A 16,174-nucleotide genomic window follows, 5' to 3' on the forward strand; every position below is an offset into this window, starting at 1 on the left:
CTTGTCCTCGTGAATAGTGATTTTATAGGACTTACTCAGTTTCCTGCCACAGTTCATTATGAACGTTTTCGAACGGTTGACTGTGAGGCCCAGGGCTGTCATGTAATTTATACAAGTGGTTATAAGTTTCTGGAGGGCTAGCGGTGTCCTGGCCATGAGTACTGCATCATCTGCATAAAGGAGTGCAGGGACGGGGCGATTGCCTATTTGTGGAAGGTCTTTACAATTGCTTATCAATTCACTTTCTAGATTGTTTATGTATAATGAAAATAGAAGTGGTGCGAGAACGCAGCCTTGACGCACCCCTCTGTATATGCCAAAAGACTTAGTGCATTCCCCTCTCATCCCGTACCTTACACTTGCTCTGCACCCAGTATACAGATCTCTTATGAAATGGACTATCGTTAGTTCGACCCCCATGCTTATTAAAATATCCCATAACTTTTCATGCAAAACACAGTCAAATGCTGAGGACAAATCTATAGAGGCCAGGTGCAAATTGCCCTCTCTGATCTTCGTATACTTCCCCACTAGGATAGTTAAGTTCAGAGCCTGTTCCACTGTACCTAGTCCTGTGCGGAAGCCATACTGCACTGGGGATAGAATGTTATTTTCTTCCGACCATATTTGGAGTCTATTTAGGATTATTCTCCCCGCTAATTTGGCTGATGCATAGAGGAGAGAAATTGGCCTATAACAGGCTGGGTTAAGGCGATCCCCCTTTTTGTATATGGGTATGATGATAGAATGGCGCCATGTTGATGGTGGGCCTTGTGTGCAAATGGCCCTCAGTACCTGCGTCAATAGAGGGCCCCATAAGTCGGTGTTGGCTTTATATAGGTCAATTGGAACACCATCGGGCCCTGGCACTTTCCCGGCTTTGCTTGTGTTTATAGCTTCTACTACCTCCTCTAAGGTAAACTGATGTGATACTGCTTGGTGTCGATCTTCCTCAGGGTCTGGGACTTTTGGAAGGTCCAGAGGAACTCTGTCATTGGGTTGACAGTATATCTTAGAAAAGTACGTGATCCAGTCCTCTTTCGAGATTGCAATTTCCATTCTAGGGGTATTATTGTCCCCGAGAACGGGAGTATTTATTAATTTCCAGAAGAGGGCATTGTCTTTCGTCAGACTAGCTCTGTGTAGATTGTCCCATAACTTCCCTCTCAAAGCGAGTTTCCTCTTTTTTGTGGCTGTCTTGTATGCCAGTCTGCAGGTACGTATTTCGGTCTGACATCTTATGGGGGCACTTAGGGCTTTTTTAAGTCTTGTGTGCGCTTTCGTACAATCGTGGTCAAACCAGCCGGTTTCCCTTTTCTTGCCCCCTGCCCCTCCTGTCCTAGACGTGAGGGCTTTTTTTACGGCGTAGGTTATCTGTTGGAAAGCACTTAGACATTGTCCTGGGGCCGTGTCATCACTAAGGCAATCAAGGAACACTTGGGTATTTTCACATAATATATCTTTTAATAATGCCTGAGGGTCAGTCTGAGTCCATCTCAGTATATAACCATTACACGGGGCTAGTGCAATATCATTTACCATCGTTGCCTCTCTGGCTTTGGCCTGTGTGGCAGGGATTAATGAGAGTTCCAGGCTTTGAGGGAAATGGTCGCTTATTGCGATGTCGTGGATTATGTAATTAGTAAAATAGTGAACAAAATGTGTTGACATTAAAATATAGTCAATAACTGTATTTGCGCCCCTTCCATTAAAAGTTGGTTTAAGCTGTAGTTCTTTGGGAAGTAATTCATTTACAAGAGACAAATTATGTTTTTGGGCCCCTGAATTCATTGCCTCTCCTTGAATGGTATGTGAAAAGTGCGGTCCTACGCCGATGTCTTCGGTATCCCAACCACACACCTTTCCTGTGGGTTCCTTGCAAAGATGTACATTAAAGTCGCCCCCCATATAATAAGAGACTCACGTCTGTTGCTCGCACATATTTCCTCTAGGTCCTCACCCATCTCTGTTAAAATTTTGGGGACTTCTCTATGCGTTGCATTATTATAGAAGTTGATGAGTACTAGGTGGGTGTTCTGATCCAAATTGCATTCAATCATTTGATAATAGGTTTTTGTGATTTGCATTTTTGGGTTACGTAGCTATGCCTTGTTTGAGATATATGTGCATAGGCCTCCCTTTGGCCTGCCGTGATTGGCCTGTACAGCTGGTGTATGGAATGTCTTGTACCCATTTATGTGGACTGGATTTAATGTCCAAGTCTCCTGAAGACAGATACAAGGAAAATCCCCAGTGAAATTCACCCAAAGATCGTTATTGATCTTATTAGTTAGGCCTGCCACATTCCAGTAAAGTATAGTTGTTCCCATATATTGATAGGGTTGGGGGTGCGCCTCCTCTATAGATGGTAAGGGTGGTACATCATCTTGAGTACAGATTATTGTGGGGAGTTGGTTTCCCTGATTCAAACGGATATCTATGATGTTCCTATCAAGTACCTTCTCGCGGAATACATCTCCCCTATTCTCGGTAGGCCTTACTTTATTTACATCCAGGGCAGAATCATATGGAAAATCTATCCTGTTCCTGTTTAGTCAATCCAAATCTTCTAGCGTTGTAAGAGGTTGAAATCTATTACTAAGAGGATTGTGGTCCAGGGTATTTGGTACTTGTTCATTTACGGGTTGTAGATTCCTAACATTGCGCCCCGGAGATCTTGGATAAAAGAAACCCAAGGGTAGCAGTGAAATTCCTTGGCAAGTGGCTTGTCTAGCACCTAATTTGTGGATGATACTATGCACCAAGTCTGGGGTCTTGAATGAAAGAACCACACAGTCTCCTTCCACTACTTTTTCCCTGTTTCCTATCCACTTGACTCTTCTTACCATTTTTATATCGTTAAATAGGACCCCCACCCCCCCAGGACCCAATCGTGTTCCTATCCAATTCAGGGCCTTATTCCTCAATGCCGGCCACGTTTCCCGGTATTGGTCACCTATAGGGGGAACATTTGTCAGGACCACTACGTATGGAGTTGCCTCCGGAGGAAGATGTAAATGGTCACTAGGTATGTATGTAGAGTTCGGGGGTCTTGTTTCAATAAAATGAGACCTTCCTTTGTCTGTTTGGGGCATATTTGTCCTAGTTAGTGAGGGAGTATTGGGCAATGTGGAAACTTGTTTATGATTAGTAATTGGTACTGGTGGGAATGATTGTATACTGGTTAGAGGCTTGTGAGTAGAGTGTGTATGGCTAGTACTTGCTGATATGAATGGTACCTGTGGTTTAATCAAGAGCTTTGAGAATGAGTGTGGGTCATTAAACTTATCTAGGGGTATAGATTGAGAATTTCGCTCGAAATTCGAATTTGGCAATATTAGGCTTGGGTTTTGTTTTGGGTCGTGTAAGGCCTCTGGATGTAAGGACTTTACAAATCCCATGCCTGCCTCGACCCTGCACTCCACTACTTTTAAGCGTTCCAACAGGGAATCCAGTTTGGCTCCGAATTATGATTTCATGCTATTTATTAGGTCACAGAGGTTGGCTAGGAGAGATCTAGTCGTATCTACTGGTTTAATTGGAAGTTTCTTACGAGATGACTTCCTTAGGGGCTTTCTATCGAGTGTGGGTACCAAATCATTCTTAAGAGATTTTTTAGGGGTGTTGTCTGCCTTCTCTGGCGCCGGCTTCCTTTGGCGTTTAGCTACAGGTGAAAGGTCATCTAATGAGAGAATTGAGTCTGAGATATTTTGAATGCATCCATTTTTATCTGTTGCATCTCTGTTCAGTACTTCATTATTACACCTTGTAGAATCATCAGTTATCACCACGTCCGTTGGAGATTGGGTGTTATGTTCTTTGGATGTCAGAATTTTCTCCTCTACATTAGCAATTTGTTCATCAATCATACCCATGGCTCCTGAAATGTATTTTAAAATAGATGTACTGTCTTTTAAGCTTGGGGGGTGACTCAATTTTGAGTGCTTCCTTTTCCCCATATTTTATGTGATGTCACTCTAAATCCGGTATGAGGAAAATGGGGTATTTATATATAAGGTAAGTTACACTTAATTAATTGTGTGCACCAGAATAGCACCACCTCATCTAAGATAATTAAATGAATTGGCAGAAAGTAAAATGTATAGAGAACACTTTGCCGACAGGTAGCAATCTGTTTGAATATAAGTTAGAATTTAAAAAAGGAAGAAAATAAAAGAAGGAAAAGATAAAAGGATAAAAGGATAAATTGTCACTTGTTTGTCCCTCGTATGGTAGCTCCTGGGATATTCCTACACTTGGTGTCCCACCGGGGCTGAAGGCGAATCCCAAGGTTTCCCAAATAAGCCACTGGCCGGGTGAAGGTGGACGATAGTTCCTTTGTCTTCTCAATTCCGGTTAGTATTTCTCTTTCCTTTATAAGCTAGGGCCCTCGGAAAGCAGATGAAAGAGGGGGGGCCCAGCCCAGCCTCTTCCTGGCAATGACGGGCAAGGACGGGCCCGCCCTTGGCCCGGGCTTTGCCCGGGCGACGACCGCGCGCGTCCCGCGCGGCGGGAGTGCGAAGGAAATTTAAAGGGCTCCTGCCCTTCACAGAGTCCCCGGCTGCAAGCGCTTCCCGTGACGGCGGGAGCGCGAAGGAAATTTAAAGGGCTCCTGCCCTTCACAGAGTCCCTGGCTGCAAGCGCTTCCCGCAACGGCGGGAGCGCGAAGGAAATTTAAAGGGCTCCTGCCCTTCACAGAGTCCCCGGCTGCAAGCGCTTCCCGCGACGGCGGGAGCGCGAAGGAAATTGAAAGGGCTCCTGCCCTTCACAGAGTCCCCGGCTCCTTACATAAGGTCCAAAGAGACTTGTCCCTAGTCCTCAATGAATGATATAATAACACCCGGGGTGAATTCTGATGATTGGGATATGAAAACAGTTGATTCTATGCTTTCTGAGCTTGAATACTATACTGTGTTTGAAAGTGAAGATGTTTATCAAAAACAGAAAATTATGGGGAAATGATCTATTACCATCATTTCGGGCATCATTTTATGCATAAAACAAGCCCCCCGAGAACTGTTTACAATTACATACAATGGGGACATTGTCCACCTCCACCATGGGGGAGTTCTAAAACATATGTATAAAAGTTTGCATATTTTACTGGCATGATGCTACAAGTGCTAAGTCTTAATATTTTAAATTGCCTCCTATAAAATTGAAAAATGTCCTGTTAACAGACACCAATATAATTTATTCCGATTCTTTGTTTCCCAGTTGGCTATTGAAGGCTATGAATTTTGATTGAAGCCGATTGACATAAAGAGTGTGTGGGGAGCTAGGAATTTGCAAATACAAGGATGGTAAGCTTTGTATGGAAGCATGTCTTCTTCCGTTGCTAATTATATTTTTAAATGAAACTGTACAACAAACAAGTTGTTCAGGCTTAGAAAAGATTAAGGAACTAAATGCACCCAGTATTTCATCACCAGCTATATTTCACAAATGGCAAAACATTTTAAATGTCCCTGAAGAATAGCTCAACGGGTGGGTCCAAAATGGAATATTTATTTTAACATTTTCAGATCCACACGGGTGGTTATTGTGGCAAGTGGACACAAATAGTTGTCATTCATGTTTTGTAAACTCCACAGGGGTTTTTAGAATGAGTAGACCTGCCCCATGTTACATCTCACAACAAAACTCTGGTATCATTAACACATACAGCATGGGCAAACTATGTCAACATTGGTTGAAACCTTCCACACTAGCAGCCGTTAAAGAACACCTTAGTCTCCTGTCAGAAAACACAGACTTACAAGATTTCTTGTTAGGTCCTAGAAACCCACGCACAAGGTGCTTCTTATATGCAATATATGATGAAATTTGGATTTCATAAAAAGAAGCCGCCACACCTGCAGAAAGCTCTAGCCTTTGTAAATAATGGTATGAACACTTTGTCCAACCGCATTTACACCCTAAACAATATTGTTTGATCTGCAATTGACATCATACAAAATATGTCATTTTAACTCCATGGACAGAGTCAACTTAGGTCCTTTATGCAGTTAGGTTGGACATTACAAGTTCTGAAAAGTGATCGTATTTCGTGGCAACATGTCACTCCAGGGACCTCTTTTCTGCATTTAATTTGATGTGAAAGCAACAAGTAATGAAAGAAGCAACTTATAGTATGTTAAACATTGAAAAGTTGTCTTTCACTGTGGCGGAAATACCATCTGCAGTTTGGTTAATACACAGTGCTATTAATATGCCCATTTCAGCACTTCAGTTCACATCATGTTTAAAACACATTACTTTCGGCACATTTGAAAAGACTAGGAGATTGTTATATTCATGAGGTGTTGGAGCTACTCTTTACGTACAAATCTTTCAATTGCATGAAAGAGGTCTTTCTTAGAGCAAGCAAAATCAAGACTTCTGTAAACCATTCAATGATTTGTAAATAGGTGTCCTTGCATGGAGCATGTAATGCTTCAGCTGCGAATTTAGCTTATTATCTAAAGGGTGTTCCTGTCTCTTTAAGTCGTCTGGCATTCCAGGTGCTCTCAAATGGGAGTTATTTTAATGCTGAATGGCGAAAGCTGTTGTGGAATGTGAGCCGGAATTGCCTATGTAGTTTTTGGTCAGAGGGGCATGGCTAGCCACCAAGATGGTGGTCGTATAATCTGAAGCTCCTAGACCCTGCCTGCGTTTCCTGTCATTACTACCTAAACTATGCAACATCGATGCCTGAGAATACCACCCAGATGCTCTCCAGAGTGTGCAGAGCCTGTAATGTTGATACCATGCTTGGCGGGGTTTGATAAGTAGCCTGAGTGACCTGGGTGTGTGGCTCTGTGGCCTGTGCCCTCCTGAGGGTCTGGATCATGCGATCATGGGCCTGTCAGGTGTGAAGTCAGGCAGCCAGGCACAGACCTGGACTGGGCCCTGCCACTACGTTGAAAGGCCTACAAAACTTGTGAAGATGCCGGTGAGGAGGAGTGCGGATGGGCCTGAAGAATGGGCTTGCAGTGCCGGCTCTGGGATACATGGGCCACGGGCTGCATGCAGGCCCATTGACACAGGCCGACATGACCAGGCCTTGCCTGTGGATCACAAAACTGTAAACGGTAAGGAGGTTGGTGCTGGCTGCCGAATACTGACCCGCTCCAAGGCCGTGGGCTATTTCTTTCTCTCCCCTCCCACAATGATAAGTGTATGGCCGACGCGCAGCGGAGCATGGGGAGTGCTGATATGTGATGCAGGGGCCAGAGAGGGGTGGGAGGCTGTGAACAGCCTGAGACCACAGCTGAGGCACTACATAGCATGGCCACATGGGCTGCCTCTAACAAGATTGCTCTCGAGACTTCCTAGCGCTTGCACCTTAACCGGCCGGACTGGAATCAATAGTCAGAGCTACTCGTTCCCCTCAGTGGCAGTAACCTTAGTTTTTTATAGTACTCCACAAGCGCTGGTGGTGCAGCACATGGACGTCCAGGCCCGGGTGGGGGTGTCCCTCAATGCTATTAGAAGCTGATCACTACATACTCACACCTTGCAGGTTCCTGAAGGGATAAGAGAGAATCACTCCTGTCTATTGCATGCTGCATGTGGCCACAGCACACACATGCTCCTTCAGGTGCTGTCTACATTGCCGCGCGCACACATTGAGCCCCAGGTGACAGGAAGAAAATACTGAAAGGCTAAAGTGGCACAAAACCAAACACACTGTGCCTAATAACAACGTGGAGAAAGGAAGTGGATGTCAGTAAACCGTGCATCACCACTTCTGACATTCTGACTACAGCCTTTACAGATGGTGCGACTGCACTTGGCCTCTTAGAGTTATCCCTTCCAAAGATACCACCATGGGTCGCACTAAATATCAATCTGATGCACTGCCTCCACACTATTGGTCCAGATCTACGCCTTCCGTATGCTCTGTTAAGCAAACACCTGAGGAGGTCTTCCCCCTACAGTCCTGACTGTCCAAGCAGACAAATTGGACCTTATACTACAGGAGAGTCACGGCCCCTAATTGAAAGCCACTAGGGGAAGATAACGACTGACATTAGTATACTTAAAGACAATCAGAATAAATTGTCAAATAGGATCAAAACAAATAAGCAGGCTGTCTCGGCCCTAGCCCCAGGTCAAATGGAACATACGGCTCAACTTACTAACCTGCGTCAACAAATGGAGTGTCTGCAAGATCAAGAAGATGGCACAGTGGTAAGGGCCCGAAGGAATAATGTCTGTATAATGGGAGCACCAGAGGGCGTGGAGGGCCGCAATTCCACCCAATTTATCAATGACTGGTTCTGAACGGTGGTAGACCCCATCTGGGCTCTCTGAAATATTTGTGATGGAGAGAGCACACTAGGTCCCCACCTGACAACCCATTTCAAACATTGATGGACCGGGTTGAATCTGGTTCCCGCACATGCAGTACTTAAAACCATACAACAATAATAATTGTACTGCTGCTTAGCTTTCTTACAGTACATCCAGGGCCGGGGTCTGGTGGACTTCTCAATCACCATCACGGGATATGTCGATGCACACACATTTGTTTTCTGCTTCAGGACACAGCCACATACACCCCACATGCAAAGGCACCTGTTCCCAGATTATGAACCTGTTCATATTAGTTTTATGGTTTGGTCTAGTAGTTCCAAAATGCTAGACCTTGTATTCAGATTTGGGGGTTGTATGCTTCTCATTGTCTCCTAAAGCAATACATAAGGGAGTACGAAAGAGTCATTCACAAATGATTAAAGCTACTGAGGGGAGGACACATTCTGTAATTCTGCTACATATGGCCACAACCTTGCATACATATAAAATATTCACTTGGAATGTGCAGGGCCCTGGGTCTGTATGTAAGAGGCATAGGGTATTGGCAGAGCTACATAGACGTCATGCTCATATGGCGTTTCTATAAGAGAGCCATTCTATCTAATCACAAAGACCAGAAGATCCGCAGAAAATGGAAAGGTCAACTCTTCCATACTTCTTATTCGGCCTTTGCCAGGGACGCAGCCATATAGCTAAGAGCCAGGACCCCATTTGCACTTCATAATGCTAAAATAGACACACAGAGTCGCTTCGTCCTCCTGAAGGTCATTCTCAATGGAGATACACTGATCCTGGGGTACATATATGCACCCAACATGGAGCAGGATATTTTCCTTGCACACCTTTCAAAGCTGTTTGTGGAGTGGGCAACATTCCCTTGGATACTGGGTGGGGACTTCAACACAGTGCTGGACACAACATTAGATAGATTACACCCTCCCCTATCCAGCATAATGGTGATGAGCTAATCCAAGGCTTTGAGGCAATGGATGGAAGGCTGGGCCTTGTCGGATGTATGGCATAGTCGCATTGATTCATCATGGGAATACACCTTTTATTCCTACCCTCATACATTGCACACTCTTATGGATGGGTTCTAGTGCCACACTACACTCCTCCCAACTATGACACATGCCACTCTCAGACCCTAACACTTTTTAAATTACTGTCTCAGGGGGCACGGAGCCAACTTCTATACCCACTTGGTGCCTACAACCGACCCTTCTAGAAGATGCAGTATTTAGGGAGACCCACTCACAATGACCAAAAATAATGGCACAACATCCTCGCTGATGGTGGAATGGGAAGCATTTAAAGGTGTAGTTCGGGAGTCATCCATCGGCACAGTAGTGGGGGCGAGACAGGAGGTCATAAGGGAGATTACACAATTGAAGAACAAGCTGGGCTTCTTGGAACTACAGGCTTATGGTAACACTGATGGTGCAAGAGCACTGCAAGAGGCTCGCATTAATTATGCTGAGCTGCTAGAATGTCTCCCTCTTATTGACCATAAGGAATACACCCAGAAACTACATGTAGAGGCTGACGTCTGGTGCACTTGATCCACCTGGAGGTCCTGCCCATAATATCCATAAAAGACCCAACACACTGGGTATTAAACAACAGTTCATCAATGGAATGTTCTTTGATTTACATACAAGGTTATATGCCACCTTGCTGTCCCCTGCCCAGACAGCCATAGAGGCCTTTATTCGGCAAGCACGACTACGTAAGGTGAAACCAGATGAGAGGAAAACCATAAAAGTTCCCATAACATTGTGAGAGATACGGGAAGCCATTAAAGACCTCACCAGAAATAAAACGCTGAGATCGGATGGGTTCCAAGATGAATTTTGCTTCATGTATGTTTCCAAACTGGTACCCTGCCTTCAAAAACTATACAACGCCTCACTGATTGTGTGTCGGCATCCTCCCACAATCAGGGAAGCAATAGTGACATCATTGTTAAAAACCTAATGAACCACCTGAGAGCTCACTTCTTACAGACCACTGTCCCTCTTGAACACAGGATACAAAGTTTTAATCATCAAACAGTCTCCACTTCACACAGTCACTAGTCACTCCATTCTGGGTGCTTAAAAAAACCCTAAATTTAATACGAAAAGGAAAGATCGCGTTTCGACCAAAACAGGTCTTGTTGGTGAACAAGGCATGTTTTGGTCAAAACACGTTCTTTCTTTTTCTTGCCATAATAAATTTTGGCCCTCATTACGACCCTGGTGGTCGGTGATGAAGTGACGATAATACCGCCAACAGGCTGGCATTAAGTACTGCCAAATTATGACAATGGCGGTGATATCTCCGATAGACAGTCAATGTACCACACCGACCGCCAAGGCGGAAACAACAGTCACCACAGTGGTAGCCACCTACAGCCAGGTGGAAGACAAAGTACCGCCCACTATATTAAGACACACGATTCCACCACCTTTTCCAGGGCGGTACCAATGCTATCAAAAGCCTGGCGGAAACACAACACAGAAGTGAAAGGACTCACCATTGGAGACACAGGGAAGAACCACGCCACCATGGAACCCGAACTGCAAATCTTTCCGATGATCTTCTACGTTATGCTCCACCTGGAACACCAACACCGGCGAAGATGACGACGGTGAGTACAGCCACCTAGCACACAAGGGAGGGTGGGAGGAAAACTAGAGTCACACACACACGCACCACACACACCGACATGCACATGTCATACACACAACTATATGCATTACAAAAACAATGTGCAGAATAATGCAAAGTCAACAGGAATTTACTAAAATAATTGTAATCAGTCAACAATCTGATTTGGCCATGAAACAGATCTGTACACTTGTATAAAAAAGGTACACTGCCCAGTTCATAGTTCAAAGGGCCAACATTGCCACAGGGCACAGTCCAAGGCCCCACTCGAATCCTGCACCAATCCGGATAAAACACTGCAGGGGCATCAGTGGTCAAATAGGAAGGCACTTCAGGTGGGGTGGAGGTGGGGCACCTCAGCCGGATGTGGGAACAAGCCCAATGGTTCTGGAGGGGGTAACATGCAAATTGCTCTTTGTCCTGGGGAGTGCAAGGCCACAGTCTCTCGAGTGGGTGTCTTTCTCACTGGTTCTAGAGGGGGCAACATGTCCTGTGCTTTGTCCTGGGAAGGGCAAGGCCACAGTCTCTAGAGTGGGTGTCTTTCCCACTGGTTCTGGAGGGGGCAACATCCCCTGTGCTTTGTCCTGGGGAGTGCAAGGGAACAGTCTCTCGAGTGGGTGTCATACCCACTAGTTCTGGAGGAGGCAACATGCCATGTGCTTTGTCCTGGGAAGTGGAAGGCCACAGTCCCTCAAATGGGTGTCTTGCCCAATGGTTCTGGTTGGGGCAGGCCGCACAGCAGCCCTTGGAGGCTAGACTATATGGCGTCTGCCGGCGGTGATGGCTGCACTGTGGTTGTGGTTGTGGGAGGCTCCTGCTCAGCCCCTGCACCCTCTGATGGCTGCACTGTGGTGATGGTTGGGGAGGCTCCTGCTCAGCCCCAGCACTCTCTGATGGCTGCACAACCATGGCTGGCAGTGGGGGCCCTGTGACAGCTGCTGGTGGTGGCGGTGTTTGGCTGTCAGCTTCCGCTGGCATAGATTGCCTCCTCTCCTCCTGCTCATGGGTTGGGGATTCCTTACCCTTCCTGGCTCTTCCCCACTCTGGTGTAGGCTCCTTCCCCTTCTTAGCAGCTGGTGCAGGCTCCTTCTCCTTCAGTATTGTTGGCCTGGAATCCTTACCACCACGAGTAGGTGGTGCTACCACTGGGTCCATGCACTGTTTGTCTGAGGTGCTTGGCTGGGTCCTTGCTACCCTGCCCAAATGTGCAGGACGGGGGGGAAGAGGAGGGATAGGGAAGAGGTCAAGTTGGGAGTGGAGAATGAGGGAGTGGTTGTTGGAGGTGTTTGTCTGCTGGATTTGGGTGCAGGTGCATGGACTGAATGTTGTTGTGAGGTGGATGGCTGTTGGGTGTCTGAGTGCTTGCATTTGTGTACTTTAGGAGGGAGGTATAGACATGGTGGGAGAGGACACAGGGGACGCGTGCATGGATTTAGTGGAGGTGTCTGCCAAGTGAGATGTGTGTTTTGCTTGGTGTGGTGATGATGCTGGTATTGATGTAGTGCATTCAGGTGTGAGTGCAGACGCAACTGGGTGGGAGGCAGAGGAGGAGGAGGGGGAGACAGTAGAGATAGTGGATGTTGTCGTGTCTGCAACTGAATAGTGTCTCTGTGAGTGCCTGTGGGATGAAGTGTGGTCCTTGTGTTTGCCTGTGACACTCTTGGGTGTTGTCTTGTGTGCATACTCATCTTTCTGTGTGCTTGGTATGGGTTGGGGTGGAGGAGAATGGGACTTGGAAGTGGAAATTGGAGGAGGGATGGTTGAAACAGGGACATTGGCTACCATCAGAGAGGAGGCCAGAACCTGAATCGATCTCTGTTGGGCCGCCAAACCACTGTGAATGCATTTGATTGCTGCATCTGTGCTGCCAGCCCCTATATGGCATTCACAAAGGTTGTTTGCCCTACAGAAATAGATCTCAGGAGGTCAATAGCCTCCTCACTCAGGGCAGCAGGGCTCACTGGGGCACATCACAACGTCAGCGGTATTACCTCACTTCCACCTGTCCCTGCACACAGGACAGGCGGTTGCCATTTCAGGGGGGTAAACAGGCCTACTGATTAATGCTGCGTCACAAGATAAATAGGCACTTACTTCACTAATTACACTGTCCCATAACATGTTTGTACATTGCGGACTGCTGTTGTGGCTCCATTGTTCAGTTTGTGACAGCCTACTCACTCTTGTGTCCCTTAGATACCTACCACTTTGGATGAATAGGATATGGACATACCCCCGTGTACAGACCCCTGGTGGACTTGGCTACACTGGAGGATAGGCACATTATACTCACCTATAGACTGGACAGGGCCACAATCACAGAGTGGTGTGCCCAATTGGAGCCTGACCTGATATCTGCTATCCGCCACCCCAGTGGGATCAACACCCTTGTGCAAGTGCTATCAGTGCTTAATTTCCTGGCAACTGGTTATTTCCAAGAGACAGTGGGTTTGACAGCAGGAATGTCACAGCCAATGTTCTCAAACGTGCTAACAAGAGTGTTGTCTGCCCTGCTAACACACATGTGCAGCTACATTGCTTTCCCCCAGATTGAGGATTTGGCCACTTTGAAGGCCGGATTCTATGCAATGGGACATAACCCCAATATAATAGGTACGATTGACGGAACACATATTGCATTTGTGCCCCCCCCGCCAGAATGAACAGGTGTTCAGGAATCGTAAGAGTTTCCCTCTATGAATGTGCAGATGGTGTGCTTGGCGGACCAGTACATTTCCCACGTCAATGCTAAGTATCTTGGGTCGGTGCATGATGCCTTTGTCCTGATGACTAGCAGCATCCCAAATGTGATGGCCTAACTACAGAGTGTGGCTAATAGGTGAGCCCTGGTTCCTACCCAGTATATGTTGGTGTATGCCTATGGTTTTGGCTATGAAGGATAGTGTGTGGCTAAATGTTGTCCCTCAATATTTGCAGGTGACTCTGGTTACCCAAACCTATCATGGCTGCTGACCCTGTGAGGAATGCCAGGACAAGGGCAGAAGAACGTTATATTGAGGCACATGGGCGAACCAGAAGGATCATTGAAAGGACCTTTGGCTTCCTGAAGGCCAGGTTCCGGTGCCTCCATCTAACAGGTGGATCCCTGTGCTACTCACCTTCTGTGAGGACGGGGAGCTGTGCAGAGAGTACTATGCAATGGGGAGAGCTGTACAGGAGAGGAAGGGGCATGCAGGAGTAAGGAGTCTGTGAAGATGGGAGAGCTGTGCAGGAGACTGAGTAGTGTACAGTGGGGAGAAGTGCATAGGAGAAGAGGACGGGAGATGTGTAGGAGTGAGGGATCCTATGAAGAAAGGAGAGCTGTGGGCTTCTGAAACTTTTCCATAACAACAAAGGAGGCCCGAGAGGCCTCAGATGTCTAGAGGTGGGTTTATAGTACATACAGCAGCACATGTTGGTAAACCACTGGCATGTGGGGTACAGGGTTAATCTGACTTCAAGGGCAGACAAGGATACAAGATCCAATGAACAAAGATGCGTCTCTAAAGCATCTCCTTGGGTTAGAGGGATTTAGTCATGAAAGAGTGAAGATAAATCCGGTTACATGATGAGGGGTATCGAGGGCTGGGGTACTCTCAATGAAAGAGTTTTCCAAGAGAGTTTAGATAAGCTGAAGGAGGGGAGCAGTGTAAGGAACATAGGGCATTGGATGAACTTTTCTTGAAGCCTTTTGTCAAAGGATGAACATTTATTTTGCTTCTGACTCCGCGGGAGCCCCACTAGGTGGTCAGTTTCTGCGAGGCGTATTTAGGATATGAGGGTGTAGCACCAGGTAGATTGAACAGGCAGTTTTGCAAATGCATCTTGCCTCAGTTGTCATTCTTGGTAGGAGATGAGAGGACCCCCTGAGGTAGTCAAACTTTAGAGGATTTGGAACAAGCCTGGATACAGGATGCAGAGCAGCCTTTAGAGCAGGCCTGGGTGGAACTTGCAGAGTTTCACTCTGCGGAATTCCACAGAGTTACATAAAAACTCTGCTAGATGACGCAGAGTTCCATGAGCGGGCAGATTTCAAACACGAAACACTGCTTGCGCTGATTTATAGCACTGAGACCTTATTCCGCACTGTAAAATCAGCACCAGCAATACCATGTAGTGCACTCGGGGGCACTACTTTTTTGTTCCGCTCAAGTAGCCTTTCTACTTGAGCAGCAGCTTTCTCAATGTGAACAGTCGAGGCCTGCCGCAACCACCCGTATTGATAAATCTCACTGGAAAGCTCTCCAAACTCCGAAAATTGGGCCAGGGAATGCAAATTCTCACTCGTGCTCATCAACTTAATGTTGGTGACTCACGTGCAAGGAAAAACTCCGACACACAGCAGTTGGTGGAGTTTTGCCAGAACTTCGCACTCCAAGCCGAATGCAGAGTGGACAAAACTCTGCAAACTCCACTGACAGAGTGGACATTTTCCCCGACCCATGCTTTACAGGTGAAAGCGTTTTCTTTGGATGTTCAGTAAGGAGATTATTTCCATAGTCAGAGCAGGAAACATCTGGGCATTGCACAGCAATTTTCAAGTCAGTTTGTGACAGGAAAGATATTCAATTACTGAAAAGTTGGAATTGAAAAAACCTCTTTGGCAGGGTTCTTGATGAGGGCCGCAAGGCTGGATTTACTAATGTCACACCTAGGGATTTTGTGGAATCACAGTTGAAGGTTGAAAGTTCATATATCTGATGACATCTATTCATTTTCATCCAGCTGGAAGTCAGGTATTGAAATGAGGAGGAGAAATTCAGTTTTTAGTTGTATTTGTTTTTAATCTCCATTATATTTATAAGATATAGTTATGGAATATACGACGATTGAATTATACAGTATAAAAGAATAAACAAAAACTGAATATTAAGTTGAAATTGAAAATGAATGGGGAAAAGAGGGAGGGGAAGGGGAGTATGCATGGTTTATGTATATTAAGGTCTGATAATAATATGAATAAAAGATAATAATGTGAACAATAATAAAACACAATATGTAAATATAATAATATCAAACATGGGAAGTCAAGGAGGTTAAAGAACTTCTTGTACATCAGGCGAAGGAACATCTGATGCTTTGACAGATTTTTAAAGAAAGAATGTAACTGGATTCAGGCTGTTCCTTTTAAAACAAGCGATAAAGGGTGCACATATGCTGTATCCAGTCTATGATTATTACATACTGTGCACTACCGTGCTTTAAAAGATAACTGAGTCAA

This window comes from Pleurodeles waltl, chromosome 10, assembly GCF_031143425.1.
Source record: "Pleurodeles waltl isolate 20211129_DDA chromosome 10, aPleWal1.hap1.20221129, whole genome shotgun sequence".
Taxonomy (NCBI): domain Eukaryota; kingdom Metazoa; phylum Chordata; class Amphibia; order Caudata; family Salamandridae; genus Pleurodeles; species Pleurodeles waltl.